We start from the raw sequence: 16,742 nt of genomic DNA on the forward strand, positions 1-16,742 counted from the left end.
GATAAGAAAGCCTTCCTCAGCGATCAATGCAAAGAAATAGAGGAAAACAACAGAATGGGAACGACTAGAGATCTCTTTAAGAAAATTAGAGATACCAAGGGAACATTTCATGCAAAGATGGGCACAATAAAGGACAGAAATGGTACGGACCTAAAAGAATTAGAAGGTATTAAGAAGAGGTGGCAAAGAATACACAGAAGAACTGTACAAGAAAGATCTTCATGAACCAGATAAGCATGATGGTGTGATCACTCACCTAGAGCCAGACATCCTGGAATGCGAAGTCAAGTGGGCCTTAGGAAGCATCACTTTAAACAAAGCTAGCACAGGTGATGGAATTCCAGTTGAGCTACTTCAAATCCTAAAAGATGATGCTGTGAAAGTGCTGCACTCAATATGCCATCAAATTTGGAAAACTCAGCAGTGGCCACAGGACTGGAAAAGGTCAGTTTTCATTCCAATCCCAAAGAAAGGCAATGCCAAAGAATGCTCAAACTACTGCACAATTACACTCATCTTACACGCTTGCAAAGTAATGCTCAAAATTTTCCAAGCCAGGCTTCAAAACAGTATGTGAACCGTGAACTTCCAGATGTTCACGCTGGATTTAGAAAAGGCAGTGGAACCAGAGATCAAATTGCCAACATCTGCTTGATCATCGAAAAAGCAAGAGAGTTTCAGAAAAACATCTACTTCTGCTTTATTGATTATGCCAAAGCCTTTCACTGTGTGTATCACAACAAATTGTGGAAAATTCTTCAAGAGATGGGAGTATCAGACCACCTGACCTGCCTCTTGAGAAACCTGTATGCAGGTCAGGAAGCAACAGTTAGAACTGGACATGGAACAACAGACTGGTTCCAAATAGGCAAAGGAGTACATCAAGGCTGTATATTGTCACCCTGCTTATGTAACTTTTATGCAGAGTATATCATGAGAAATGCCAGACTGGATGAAGTACAAGCTGGAATCAAAATTGTCAGGAAAAGTATCAATAACCTCAGATATGCAGATGACACCACACTTATGGCAGAAAGCAAAGAAGAACTAAAGAGACTCCTGATGAAAGTGAAAGAGGAGAGTGAAAAAGTTGGCTTAAAACTCAACATTCAGAAAACTAAGATCATGGCATCTGGTCCCATCACTTCATGGCAAATAGATGGGGAAACAGTGGAAATAGTGACAGACTTTATTTTTTTGGGCTCCAAAATCACTGCAGATGGTGACTGCGGCCATGAAATTAAAAGATACTTGCTCCTTGGAAGAAAAGCTATGACCAACCTAGACAGCATGTTAAAAAGCAGAGATGTTATTTTGCCAACAAAGGTCCGTCTAGTGAAAACTACGGTTTTTCAAGTAGTCATGTATGGATGTGAGAATTGGACTATAAAGAAAGCTGAGCACTGAAGAATTGATGCTTTTGAACTGTGGTGTTGGAGAAGACTCTTGAGAGTCCCTTGGACTGTAAGGAGATCCAACCAGTCCATCCTAAAGGAAATCAGTCCTAAATATTTATTGGAAGAACAGATGCTGAAACTCCAATACTTTGGCCACCTGATGCAAAGAACTGACTCATTTGAAAAGACCCTGATGTTGGGAAAGACTGAAGGCAGGAGAAGAAGGGGATGACAGAGGATGAGATGGTCGGATGGCATCACCGACTCGATGGACATGAGTTTGTGTAAACTCCAGGAACTAGTGATGAACAGGGAGGCCTGGCATGCTACAGTCCTTGGGGTTGCAAAGAGTGGGACACGACTGAGTGACTGAACTGAACACATTACACTAAGTCACTGTATGCAGTATCAATAATATATATAAAATATAAGAAAGTGAAGTGAAAGTGTTAGTCACTCAGTCTTGTCTGACTCTTTGTGACCCCATGGACTGTAGCCTGCCAGGCTCCTCTGTGCATGGAATTCTCCAGGTAAGAATACTGGAGTGTGTGGCCATTTCCTTCTCCAGGGGATCTACTATCTGAGCCATCAGAGAAGTCCTAATAATAATATAACAAAGTACCCTCAGAAGCAGATGTTTAGAATAATAAGCATTTATTAATCTCACTGTTTCTGTGAGTCAAAATTTGGGCAGGCTAAGCCAACGGTTCTTGTTCAAGGCTTCTCATGAAGTTTTAAGTAAGATGCCGGCCATGGCTACAGTCATCTGAATGAAGGCTTGATTGGGATCTGAGGATCCACTGAGAAGCTCACTTGCATGGCTGTGAGCAGGAGGCCTCAGTTCCTTCCTGGCTGCTGAACAAAGACCTCAGTTCCTCACTATGGGGACCTCTCAGTAGTTTGTGTCCTCATGACCTGGCAGCTGACGTTTTCTCAGAACAAGTGATCCAGGAGAGAGAATGAGGGGAAAGCTGAAATGCCTTTTATAACTCAGCATCAAAAGTTGCACACTGTCACTTTTATCTTATTCTTTTTGTTAGAAGGGAATCACTGAGTCCAGCCTACACCCAGGAGGAGGAGAGTTAGGCCCCATCTTTTGAAGGAGGGAGTATCAAAGAATTTGTGGACATATTTAAAAACCACCACAGCCATCAGAGCTGGGAACAAGCTGCCCCTGTTTGGAACATGAAAGATCTAGAGAATTAATAGGATTCTCACAAATGTAACATAACTTGGGCATGGAGTCATGGGAAAGATGGGAAGAGAATGGCTGTCTGTGGGTCTAGGTTCTGAGATGAGTGAGGAAGGATGAGATTTTGTAGAGAGACGAAAAGAGGGTACAAGGAAGAGACATGGGCAGGTGAGCAGACTCTTAAGGCAACTATCAGTGTTAGTTTACATTTCACCTGTATGTATATCTGTGGGCTTCCATGGTGGCTCAGCAGTAAAGAATTCGTCTGTCAATGTAGGGGACTCAGGTTCGATCCCTGGGTGAGAAAGATCCCTTGGAGAAGGAAATGGCAAGCCACTCCAGTGTTCTTGTCTAGGAAATACCATAGACAGAGAAGTCTGGTGGGCTACAGTAGTCCATGGGGTCACAAAGAGTCAGACATGACTGAACAACTAAACAACAGCAACATATATATATATCTGGAACTAAATACTTACACTTGTATATTTATATATATCATCTATAGCATAGAATTCTAAAACTTTCATTATTTTATCTGAAGGTAAAATTCATTGTGATTCTTAAATGTCTGCACTTTTGGATGACAGGCTTAGCAGGAAATAATTAGACATGTGGAGAGCTCCCCATGTGCCCTCTGTACCTATCACTGGGGAACTCTGAGCTGGGATCATAATGAGCAGAGCTGTGTTAGAAAACAGTCTCCATTCTGCTGTACTTCCTCCAGGCTGAGAGAACCCATCATTTCTTATCAAGTATGTTCCATTTAGCATTTCAGCCAGCTTTCCAATTTAGCTAACTTTCAAGTTCTCTTGTTTCCTATTTGCTTGTGCTCCCGAGTAGAATTCGAATATCTCATTCGCATAAACACAATCTGTTGACCCCTTATCCTTTGAAGATCTGCCTGGAAAAACTCTGGGCAATACCGCATGCCAACTGGAAAGGTGGGCCTCAGTGGGAGTATTCCCTCTTCCCAGGGGGTCATCTCTGTGAAGTTTTACTGCTGAGTTAAAGGCCAGTCACTTTAGCCATTCATAGTCAAGTTCTTACGTTTGCTAATTATCTAGAAATGTTTTATACTCTTATAAGGTGAAAGAGTTCACAGGTTCCCACTGCAGACCAGAGGTGCGAAACACTCAAGGAGTATATTTCATCTGCCTATCCAAATTCTGTTCCTCTGTTTCTCAGGATCCAGCCTAAGACCTGACTTCTCCACAAGCTTTTCTGATTACCAAAGACTGCACTAAAATTTCTCTCCCGAACTTATTAGCACCTGAAGCCTGCATTACATAATTTGACTCCTGGTGGTTTTACTGTTTAATGTTCTATCCGTAAGACTGAAGAGGATCCTCAAATCCCTAACCCCACTACACCTCTACTGCAGAAACACTTACTTGTAATATTTTCAAAAAAACTAATTATTTCCTAAAATTTACTAAACTAGTTGCCCTACAATTTTTTAAACTTTTCCTGAGAGTTTCTTAATCCTATATTCTACGAGTCATATAAGCTATATAAGCTATTACTACTTATTCATCCGTAACTACTCAGAAGGCAAAAAGAAGATACTGGAAAATAAACTGCTGTAAGCTAGAACACATATCACTCAAATTTCAGATGCTTTATTTATAGCAAGGCAAGAAACACCTTTAAAAAGATTTTTAAATGATACTAATCATTATTTCTGGGACCTATTATTTACTATTTTAACAATTATTACAAATAGGATTTCATATAGGGAAAGTCAACCAATCAAAGAATACCTGTGTGTCATAATTATAATAGTAGGGATTTCTGTTGCTCCTGCCTATTTTGTGGTTGCTTGTTTACAGGGAGAATACCAGGTAAGTAAGTATTGAGCTGACCTCATGTACTAATAATCAACCCCTGCAGAAAGTTTTCATTCAAGCATTATTATGAACAGAATACAGTTATCATAACTATTTGGTGAGCTTATTTCACAGGGGCTCTGTTTTTCTTTTATGAAATAGCATTTGAGAAAAATAAACAAGCATTTTTAAAAAAAATATTAATCACATAAGGACTTTTTACACCACAGAAAGTCTATAATATTTCAGTAACCTTTCTCATTCAAAACAAAAGCAAACAAACAGAAAACCACTACCTACGGAGCAGGCTTTTGGCATACTTATTACGTCTAGTTCACACAATCACTCCAGAAAGTGGATATTATGGCCTCCTCTTACAGAGGTCATAGATGGATTGCCCAAAATCTCACAGTTACTAAACTTGAAGGCAGAATGAGAATCCATCCCCAAACCCCTACAACATTCCCTCTACTGTGCTGCAAGACGATGGCATTTGCACTGTTGCCATACATGGGGTGGGCTGGGCAACCTGCATGGCTGTGTATGGCTTATCCTCTTCATTTGCATGGCAAAAGGAAAAGCTCTGGACTCAATTTTTGTGCCCCACTTACAGAGGACTTCTGATGGAGACCAATCCTAAGCCTGGTCCTACTGAACATTTTAAATACTAGGACAAAAGAAAAGAAGGGGTGTTGGTACATGAAGTCAAGCACGGTATCTTAAAGTAGAAGAAATAACTTTCTAAGGGTCAGAGAAAGAGTGCCCAGCAAAGAGAGATTCTGAGCTCCCAGGACTGCAGTTGGTCCCGGCATGGAGAGGTGTCTACTGGATAGCTGGGGAGCTGGGATGTCTGGCAGTTAACCTCATCTGGATCTCTCCCCATTGACATTTTCAAATAAGACTTTTGTGAATTCTAATGTGTGTGGAATTACAGAATGGGAGTCAGTAGAAAATTAGGATTTGCTTTACAGATATTAACCGGGCAGCCACATGCTATAACACATAGACCATAAGGTGAGGGAGAGCCAAAATCACCAGGCTGTGCTCACCGGCTGCGCAAGTTCATGTGGCTTTAAATGTTATATTTACAGCCCTCTTCCCTCTTTGTTGCCGTGGGACTGATGGACGGAGACTATTTCAAACAAAAAGATCTCTGAGGGTCGAGGCTAGGTCAACTTAACGTGCTCTGTGGAATATGGGTCTGAGCTCGACAGGCATTTTAGGAATTTGTAATGTTATTTGGGGTTGGTAATTATGCTTAGGCTAAAGCTTCAATCTGAAACAATTCAGCAGTAAAATGGAGACTAAAATGTAAAGTCACTGCCTCCCAGCAGTCACAATCAAATTACTGATGCGTGAGTATGACACGAGATGTTGGGGAAGGAAGCTGCCCTTTAAAATGCTCCATTCAAGCTGGAAAGCCTTCTGGACAAACGAGTGAGGAGCTGACTCACTAATGTGCCTGAAAACACTTTAAAACTGTGCTTTAAATGATGCTGTGCTTTGAACAGATAATTGGCCCAATTCTTCCCTTTCTCTGAGTCTGTAACTCCCATTGAAATCAATGAGAATTGCATATTCAAAAGGATGAGAGAACAAAGTTGCAGGTTGAATTAATGGGATAAAGGACTGCAGATCTCTTAAAGCTTGTGCAATTAAATTGTGGCCTCACACAATTCTCTAGGGTCACTGGCAATTTGCTGGCCTAGGAAAGCTAGCTGACTTCGTTTTCAGAGGTGTCACAATTTATAGAATGCACGCTTTTAGACATCAACACCTGAGCCTTCTCAGCTCAAAATCTACCTCCTCACTCTAATCTCTTTAGGATCTGATACCTTGGAGTCCGGGATTTTATTCACTTGTTCTTATCACCAGTTAAGATCATCAATCAATCAGCAAAATCTCCATTTAAAAGTCATGCAAACCAAGCACGTGTGAGTATCTTATTTTTTCTATAAAAAGCTTTCTTTTATGCATCATTTGTATACATATTAATTATATGCTGTCTTTCCCAACAGCTTTCTAGGAAGCTCCAACTGGCAAAAACTTTGTCTTACTTATCATTACATCCTTAGCACTTGACCTGTTTGTAATTTTCAAATATTTTTAATCTTCAAAACACTTACGAGCATGTTTGTTTAGATATTCCCAAAGCCACAAGAACAATACTAACTTTTAACACTGCAAATGTATAAAATGCAATCTTTGCCTTAAACATTTCTCTACTGAAGAGAAAGAAGGGATACACTGTTTAATATATGCTTGCTTCTCTACAAGTGTTTTTTTTTTTTTATCGAATTCTCACAAGAGTGGGGTGGGATATAGTATTTTTATACTTTTGTTACAAATAGGAAATGGAGGCTTAGAGAAATTAAACAGTTTTCCCAAGGGCTATAAGGAAGTAGGAAAGCTGAGGTTTGAATCTTCTGTCTCTAAAGCTCATACTTCAGTGCAGTGCAGTTCAGTCGCTCAGTCTTGTCCAACTCTTTGCAACCCCATGGACTGCAGCACGCCAGGCTTCCCCATCCATCATCAACTCCCAGAGCTTGCTCAAACTCATGCCATCGAGTCAGTGATGCCATCCAACCATCTCATCCTCTGTCATTCCCTTCTCCTCCTGCCTTCAATCTTTCCCAGCATCAAGGTCTTTTCTAAGGAGTCAGTTCTTCACATCACGTGGCCAAAGGACTGAAGCTTCAGCTTTAGCATCAGTCCTTCCAATGAATATTCAGGACTGATTTCCCTTAGGGTGGACTGGTTGGATCTCCTTACAGTCCAAGGGACTCTCAAGAGTCTTCTCCAATATCACCATTCAAAAGCACTAATTCTTCAAGGCTCAGCTTTCTTTATGGTCCAACTCTCACATCCATACATGACTACTTGAAAAAACATAGCTTTGACTAGACAGAACTCTGTTAGCAAAGTAATGTCTCTGCTTTTTAATACGCTGTCTAGGTTGGTCATAGCTTTTCTTCCAAGGAGCAAGTGTCTTTTAATTTCATGGCTGCAATCATAATCGGCAGTGATTTTGGAGCCCAAGAAAATAAAGTCTGTCACCGTTTCCATTGTCTCCCCATGTATTTGCCATGAAGTAATGGGACCGGATGCCATGATCTTAGTTTTCTGAATGTTGAGTTTAAGCCAGCTTTTTCACTCTCTTCTTTCAATTTCATCAAGAAGCTCTTTAGTTCCTCTTCGCTTTCTGTCATAAGGGTGGTGTCATCTGCATATCTGAGGTGATTGATATTTCTCCTGGCAATCTTGATTCCAGCTTGTGCTTCATCCAGTCTGGCATTTCTCATGATGTACTCTGCATATAAGCTAAATAAGCAGGGTGATAATATATAGCCTTGATGTACTCTTTTCCCAATTTGGAACCAGTCTGTTGTTCCATGTCCGGTTCTAACTGTTGCTTCTTGATCTGCATACAGAGTTCTCAGGAGGTAGGTCAAGTGGTCTGGCATTCCCATCTCTTGAAGAATTTTCTACAGTTTATTGTGATGCACACAGTCAAAGGCTTTGGCCTAGTCATTAAAGCAGAAATAGATGTTTTTCTGGAATTCTCTTGCTTTTTCCATGATCCAACGGATGTTGGCAATTTGATTTCTGGTTCCTCTGCCTTTTCTAAAACCAGCTTGAACATCTGGAAGTTCTCAGTTCACGTACCATTGAAGCACAGCTTGGAGAATTTTGAGCATTACCTTGCTAGCATGTGAGATGACTGCAACTGTGCGGTAGTTTGAGCATTCTTTGGTGTTGTCTTTTTTGGGGTTGGAATGAAAACTGACCTTTTCCAGTCTTGTGGCCACTTCTGAGTTTTCCAAATTTGCTGGCGTATTGAGTGCAGCACTTCCACAGAATCATCTTTTAGGATTTGAAATAGCTCAACTGGAATTTCATCACCTCCACTGGCTTTATTCTTAGTGATGATTCCTAAAGCTCACTTGACTTTGCCTTCCAGTATGTCTGGCTCTAGATGAGTGATCACACCACTGTGGTCATCTGGGTCATGAAGATCTTTTTTGTATAGTTCTTCTGTGTATTCCTGCCACCTCTTCTTAATATCTTCTGCTTCTGTTAGGTCCCTACTGTTTCTGTCCTTTATTGTGTCAACCTTTGCATGAAATGTCCCTTGGTATCGCTAATTTTTTGAAGAGATCTCTAGTCTTTCCCATTCTATTGTTTTCCTTTATTTCTTTGCACTGATCACTGAGGAAGGCTTTCTTATCTCTCCTTGCTATTCTTTGGAACTCTGCATTCAGATGGATCTATCTTTACTATAAAGTTCATATTTATCTCCCATTATTTCACTGCTTAACATCTGAAAAATAAGGAAACGAGTTCATAAATTGGAGAGAAGCTCAACGTGTACCTCATTTTTCATCTACTTGGACTCATTTGTGGCTTATTTCTCACCCCTAAATCCCTACTTTCTGGTCACAGGACCTTAGGATTCCATCACTTCCACATGCTTTATAGATCACACCACATTTCTTCCTCTCAATGCATATCCTTTCCCAGTGTTCAGTTTTCCTGACACACGATCCCTCCCAATTTCTCCATGAAGGGTTTTCAAATGTTAACCATGCCCAGTTTCCACTTACACTCAAAACCTACATCAAAGTAGGGATCCACAGTTTGGAGTTCACAGTCTGGGGGATCCACAAGCAGTCTGGATGTCCATCGGGATTTCTACCAAGTTCTGTACCATCACCTGTGCTTCCTGTGCTGGCTGACATGTCCTGGATTCTTTAACCAGACCATGTTAGAAGCACTGCTCTGTAACTGGAAGCTGAAAGCTATGCAGGAGTTTGGGGCAGTAGTAATGATAATAATAAATCCTATACCATTTATTGTTGACTCTGTGCCAGGTGTTGCACTAGCCAAGCCCTAACCTGGATCATTTCATTTAATCTTCCCATGGTCCCAATGGGGTTAAGGTTCTTATCTCTAACATCCCCATAGTAAAAGAAACTGTGGATTTATAGCAGTGTAAGCACGCTGACTTAGGTTTTGTAACAGGTACTGTGACATAGGGCATCTGGTCCCCAGCCCAGTGTCCCCTTCCTGCCTCACATGCCCTCTCAGATATGGAGAAGGTCTCTTCTTACTTCAGCATTCCCACCATATGAAGAGCGATGACATTCTTCCAAGATTAAGGTGAATGAATTTTGACACTTAACGAATTGACATTTCCCCTTGTCATTAAATATTCTTTGCATTATTATTATATAACACATGGCTACATGATAATTTACATACATTTTTCTTGCTATTATTTACCTAAGCTTTCAACTTTATACTATTAAAAATAATGCAGGGTTGACCATCTCTGCTTTTGATTACTTGACCAGACTTCTGATTGTTTCCTTCAAGTAGATTCCTAAAAATGAAACTACTAAGTGCAAGAATGAAAAGTGAAAAAGGAAATTACTAAGGGCTTCCCTGATGGCTCAGACGGTAAAGAATCCCTCTACAACGTGGGAGACCTGGGTTCGATCCCTGGGTTGGGAAGATCCCCTGGAGGAGGGCATGGAAATCCACTACAGAATTCTTGCCTGGAGAACCCCCAAGGACAAGAGTCTGGCAGGCTACAGTCCATGAGGTTGCAAAGAGTTGGATACAACTGAGCAACTTAAGCACAGCACAAGTGCAAGAATATGAACCATGTTGAAGCTCTTGATACATGGTCCCAATTTATTTTACAGAGACTTATACCTCTATCCATGATGTTTAAAATATGCCTATTTCATTGTATAGACATATAATATATATTTAATTTTTCTTTAATTTGACAGATGTTTTAATTTGACACTGTTTAATATCTATTTTATTGACTACTAGTCAGATTATAAGCTTTCAGTATTTTTTTTATTGGTCATCAGTCTATTGATCAGTTGCTTCTTTGTGTATTTTGTCTCCTTCTGTACTGATGTGTTATGTTTCCCTTATTTGTATGGGCGTTCCCTATAATAAAAGTCAACATTTTACTGTATTTGTTGGTAATAGTTCCCTAGATTGCCCCTCCCCTTACTGTGGTTGTCATTTCATATCTTTATTATCAATAAAAACCTTCAGGACTGGGGTGCCACTGCCTCCTGCAGTTCTTCCAACCAAGTTCTTCCTGTCATCCCGATGGATGGGAAGCTGTTTAAGTCAGAAGATGACTATTAAATCATTTGATAGTCTGATGTTAGCACATGGTGTGGTAGCAAAAAAAAAACTGCATAAAGGAAGCACATCATACGGGGCTCTTTTAAGGTATGCAGACATAGGAAATGAATCACAAATTATGACCTTCCAGATTTCAAACTTTCCAGCTGAGCATGGAACAAGTTACTCACAGATAATAGGTGGCTCAAATAAGCAGTAAGGGGGAAAAACACAGGATGGGGCATGGGCAAAACAAGGCAGCAGGTCCTTGAGGGGCAAAACCAGAGCTTGTGTTTCCTTGTGCTGTTATTAGTGCCCAGGACATGCCAGCTATTGCTGTCTGCCATGGATAGAGCAACCGGGTGGGCTACAGTATATGGAGCTGCAAGAGTAGGACACAACTGAATGATAAACCACCACCATCATCACCTCTTTGGGGCTTCCCTGGTGGCTCAGATGGTAAAGAATCTCCTGCAATGCAGGAGACACAGGTTTGAGCCTTGTATCAGGAAGAAAGATCCCTGGAGAAGGGAATGGCTACTCACTCCAGTATTCTTGCCTGGAGAATTCCATGGACAGAGGAGCTGGGCGAGCTATAGTCCTTGGAGTTGTAAAGAGTCGGACACCACTGAGTGACTAACACATTTCACTTTTCACTTTCCAAGGCTCATGGGAGGAACGGTAGATGGATGACCACACCCTCCTTTCCTAACTGTCACCCAGTGACTCTGTTACTTTAAACGGTTGCTCTACTGGGCCTTGATTTCTCCATCTGTAAAATGCACTGAACAGGGTTGTTGTCAAGATCCAGTGAGATAACAAGTATGAAAACAACCTATGAGCTGTAAGGCAGAAAGAAAATATATCATATATTCCCAGGGAAGTTTTGCTGTTGTTATTTAGTATCTTCAAGGAAAAGTTCGTTGTCAACTAGGGTAAGCTTATGGTTCTTCTCCAATGATTAATCTGGTTTCTTTTCATTCCCTCTTCCTCTTGCCTCTGCCTCATGACATATATCTAAATGTCCCTGAAACACAGACATCATGGCCATTTAACTTTACTTCTATGGTGGCCAGTTTAGCCTGCCGGACAAAATGTTTATGAAAATTCTGCAGGGAAATTCTGTTATACACATATACATTCTGTATAACACATTAAAGGTTAGCATACAATATTAATTAATGACCTTTCTTGGCTGTGTGTGATGGGTTGCACCAGTCATTAGGAAAAGCTTCACAGATATGATGCTGGGTACAGACAATGAGCAGGAATGGCCTGGTGTGCTGGTGGTGGTGGGTAAAAGGCTGATTCGGCTGCTGGAACAGCATGTACAAAAGTCTCAGGGTGTGAAAGGGCGCGACATGCATCCTGGGTGGCTTCTCTGAGAGGTGGAGATGGGTGTTGGGGAAAATAATCTATCAAAAATTCATCCACCAGAAAAATCGGATTGAGCATGCTTAACACATCTTTTAAAAAGTAAAAGAGGACTGCGTAAAGGGCAGAAGGATGAAGAATGAAGCGGAGAACAAAGGCACAACAGCCCCTTTCCTCTGTGACCACAGCGCTGATCCCTTAGCACAACATTCTCGTGGTTTAGGCATCCTTTCTCGTAGGAAAGTGACCTGAGGAGAATGTGACACTAATGACCCTTGAATTGTTGCTTTTCACCAGGTAATTGGTGTTAAGACATCAGATGACTCAAAAGGGGGACCTTCAGAGATGAGAGGGACCCTTCCTGGTCTCCATGCTCAACCCTCCTCAAATCAGGCTGTGACATCCCAAGAAGAAGCTGCTTTTCCATTATTTGCTTACTCTTGATGTTCACTGAGTGAAGTAGGAACTCAGTTATTCTTGGCTTGCCCATCTACTTTGTTTAGGGAAGATAAGGCTTGATGTAATGTGTGTGCATGCTCAGTCGTGTCCGACCGTAGTCCACCAGGCTCCTCTGTCCATGGAATTCTCCAGGGAAGAATATTGGAGTGGGTTGCCATTTTCTACTCAAGGGGAATCCTCCTGATCCAGGGATTCAACCTCCACCTCTTGCGTCTCCTGCTTTGGCGGGTGGATTCTTTACCACCTGGGAAGCTCAAAATAAGGCTTAATAATGCTTAAAACATTCTTCTGGCCAGGTATCACTCACCACTACAATGTTATGTCTGATGAGCTGTATATTCTAAACTGAAGCGGACATTTTTATCTGAATTTAAACACACTCTATTTCCTCTCCTTGTCCAAGGCAAGATAATCATTCTAATATTTTAGAAAATCTCTCAAACAATGGGTGATACTTGCTCTTCCCCAGCCCTAATTCTTCCTATTTATCAAAGAAGGAAAAAACCCACATGGAGGGAAATTTGTCATCTCCTCTCTTCAGCATGTCTGGGGCCAGGCAAGAAGGGTTTTGTTGGAGGGCTGTGTGCAGTGGAAGCAATGGAAGACGAAGTGGGAAAGTTCGGGTAGGATCAGACTTTGAAGAGCCTCTGTGCTGAGGAGTTTGTCCTCTATCTTGCAAGCAGTCTTAAGGGCTGTTCTGGAAGTCAAATGGGTTTCAATAAAAGACAAAATTGAAATACTGGTTCCTGAGTGCAGTATGAAGCAGAAAATTGACCGCCATTCCCTTTTCTGTATGAGAAAACTGAGGCATGGAGAGAATCAGAAATTTACTGAGGATTCACAGCTACATGGCAGATCTGACTCTGATAGCTTTACTCCCCTGCTGCCTCTGATTCCTTTAAATGATGGGGAACAAGGAAGAAGAGACGTGGGGAGCAGGGGAACAGGGTCATTATTAGCCACGTCCATTAGCAACTCATACAGCATCTTGAAAGGATTCTTTGCACGTGGCAATTTTCTTAAAAAATTTTTTCCAACTAAAAAGTAGAGAAAACAAAGATAAATATGGGATAGAAAAATGTCAGTATGGATATGCAGACATATCACATATGTATCTGCGAACACAGCTCCCGTTCCCATCAAGGGTCTCTCACAGGGTATTATTACCAAGAGAATAAAAAAGAAGATAGTGAATCATACGACTTCCCTATCATTAGGTTTAAGGGTACAGTAATGAGTAGGAAGAGATGCAGCAGCAACTTGAGAGGCAGAATGCAAGGTGCATTAGGGGAGCCATACAAGGAACACAGTAAGATGAGCTGAACAAGCTTTGGAAATCACTCAGAGCCCCGAGGAGTCTACTCACCTAGAGTCTGCCAAGTGCCTCAGCGGTGGGCAGAATAACACTACCCACTAAAGATGCCCAAGCCAAGTCCTAATTCCAAGAATCTATTGTACGTGGCAAAAGGGACTTTACAGATGCGATCAAATTAAAGATTTTGAGATGGGAAAGACAATCCTGGATTGTCAGGGATCTGGGAGGGCCCAATACAATCGAGGTGGCATGAGTGGTAAAGAATACACCTGCCAATGCAGGAGACCTGGGTTGGATCCCTGGGTCAGGAAGATCCTCTGGAGAAGTGCATGGCAATCCTCTCCAGTATTCTTGCCTGGAGAATCCCATGGACAATGGAGCCCGGTGGGCTACAGTCCATAGGGTCGCAAAGAGTCGGACATGACTGAAGTGACTTAGCATGCATGCAGTACAATCACAAGGTGGAAGAGGTGGGCAGGGTCAGTCAGAGTGATGCCACTGAGAAAGACTCTACCAGCCAGCTGCTGGCTTTGAAGATGGATGGAAGCAGGGGATGGGGAGGTGGGGTGGGGGACAGGGAGGGGTGGGAACTGCCAGTATCCTCTAGAAGCTAGAAGAGGTGAGGAAACAGTTCTCCCCCTAGAACCTCCAGAAGAAATGCAGCTCTTCAGACCAGTTTTAGATTTCTGACCTCCAGAACCACAAGATGATAAATCTGCCTTGCAAGCCACCTGGTTTGTGGTGGTTTGTTACGACAGCATTATGAAACTAAAAAGCTTCCAAACTGCTGAGGACTGTACTGCTGAGAGAGAGTCATGGGATATTCAAAATAATGCAAATGGGCTAAGGGCCCTGGTTTTATGTATTCACAGAATCTGAGTTTCCTTGGTCTCAGGTGTGTCATTGGCCTCAGGAGTTTATGATCTGGGCAGTGAGCTGGTTCACCTGTCACTCCCAGCCCTTCCCTCTCAAGCTTCCCCCCTCCCGCCCTCCTGATACTGCTGTTTACTGCTGCTTCTTCCAGGGTGCATTTCTTAGAATTACAAAATCAGAAGACAGAGGAGGCATAATTCAAATATTTGCATGGTAGTATTCAAGAAAAATACCTATTAATTTTTACAAATTGACTACATATGAAGCTTATAAATAAGACAATGTACACTCTTCTTGACTTCATTCAGCATAGCTGCTGTGTACAAGTACAGAGAAGTGGGCCACATGCTATGGAGTTTGTGAAGGACTGAAGTGAAATGAGTCATTACAAGGTTATTTTAAGACCTTCATAGATCCCTCTACACATCATACCAAATACCATAAAATATACCGACATGAAATATTTATTATACAGGATTTGAAAAGTTTTTTATAATTTTTATTTAAAAATATTTACTATAATATCTCATGGAACATATGATTGATTATGATTATTCAGTGATGATCCTGCTTACTCAGGGATTCTAATGAAGTAAGCAAACCTAGACTGTTTGCAAGTGTACTGAAATGTTTATGAGTGCGAAATTGAATAATTAATAAAGTTGGCATTCTACTACATTTTCTAGATATTTCTAAATTTAAGTTTTGTAGTTCTCTTATTTTATAGTAGAATTTTTGTTTCCATTCTTAAACAACTTCATATGCCTGAGGCACTGTGCTCACACTACTGATAGATAAGACAGTTCCATGTATCAAGACCACACCCACAACACATGGAGCTCAAGTAGACAAATGCTTCTTTTATAACACACATATCCAATTTTCTTGGGCTCCAAAATCACTGTGGACAGTGACTGCAGCCACAAAATTAAAAGACGCTTGCTCCTTGGAAGAAAAGCTATGACAAACCTAGACAGTGTATTAAAAAGCAGAGATATCACTTTGCTAACAAAGGTCCATGTAGTCAAAGCTATGGTTTTTCTAGTAGTCAAGGATGTGAGAGGTGGACCATAAAGAAGGCTAAGTGCCAAAGAACTGATGCTTTCAAACTTTGATGCTGGAGAAGACTCTTCGGAGTCCCTTGGATAGCAACGGGATTAAACCAGTCAATCCTAAAGGAAATCAACTCTGAATATTCATTAGAAGGACTGATACTGAAGCTGAAGCTCCAATACTTTGGCCACCTGATGTGAAGAGTTAACTCATTGGAAAAGACTCTGATGCTGGGAAAGATTGAAGGCAGGAGGAGAAGGGGACGACAGAGGATGACATGGCTGGATGGCATCATCGACTCAATGGGCATGAGACTGAGCACAGTACAGGAGATAATGAAGGACAGGAAGCCTGGCAGGCTGCAGTCCATGGGGTCATAAAGAGTTGGACAGGACTGAGCAACTGAACAACTACATCCCAAGAGCGAAGAGTTAAGGTTACAACGGAGACCACAATTCAAGCCTAGTACTGAATGATTGCTAATTCAATCAGCTTGCTTTTCTAACTCCCTGGCTCAGACAGTAAAGCGTCTGTCTACAATGTGGGAGATTCAGGTTTGATCCCTGGGTGGGGAAGATCTCCTGGAGAAGGAAAGGGCAACCCACTCCAGTACTCTTGCCTGGAAAATCCCATGGATGGAGGAGCCTGGTAGGTTACAGTCCATGGGGTCGCAAAGAGTCGGACACGACTGAGCGACTTCACTTTCACTTTGGGTGATATGATCATCACTTTCATCAAGAGGAGGCAGCACTGTGTAAAGATCAAGAGAATGGACTTTGAAGCCAGGCAACATTGAGTTCCATCTGACTCTACCACTTACTCAGTCCTATGATTCTGGTTAGGTCACTTAAGCTGTCTGTGCCTGAGTCCCCCATCTATAACATGGGCGTGATGAGAGTAGCTATCTCACAGGATCATGCCAATGAAGTGGGTTAATATTTACAAAGCACTCATAGCAGAGACAGATACATATAAGGGCTATTCATGCGTTTCCTGAATTAAAAAATTGTATTTATTCAGAAGTTTACTGAGTATGATTATATGGCTCCCATTGTGACCATGAAGACTAGGACACAATCCTTAACCTTAAGGCACTAAAA

At 41.5% G+C, this 16,742-nt stretch overlaps 1 protein-coding gene across 5 annotated transcripts in view; it reads right to left on the reverse strand.

The window, feature by feature from the left end:
• The window catches only part of ATRNL1 (attractin like 1), a 738,261-nt gene that overhangs the window by 34,180 nt on the left and 687,339 nt on the right, over positions 1-16,742 (reverse strand). The window lies entirely within an intron of this gene.

Source organism: Giraffa tippelskirchi, chromosome 2, assembly GCF_054371585.1.
Source record: "Giraffa tippelskirchi isolate mGirTip1 chromosome 2, T2T-mGirTip1v1.2.pri, whole genome shotgun sequence".
In the NCBI taxonomy this organism is placed as follows: Eukaryota; Metazoa; Chordata; class Mammalia; order Artiodactyla; family Giraffidae; genus Giraffa; species Giraffa tippelskirchi.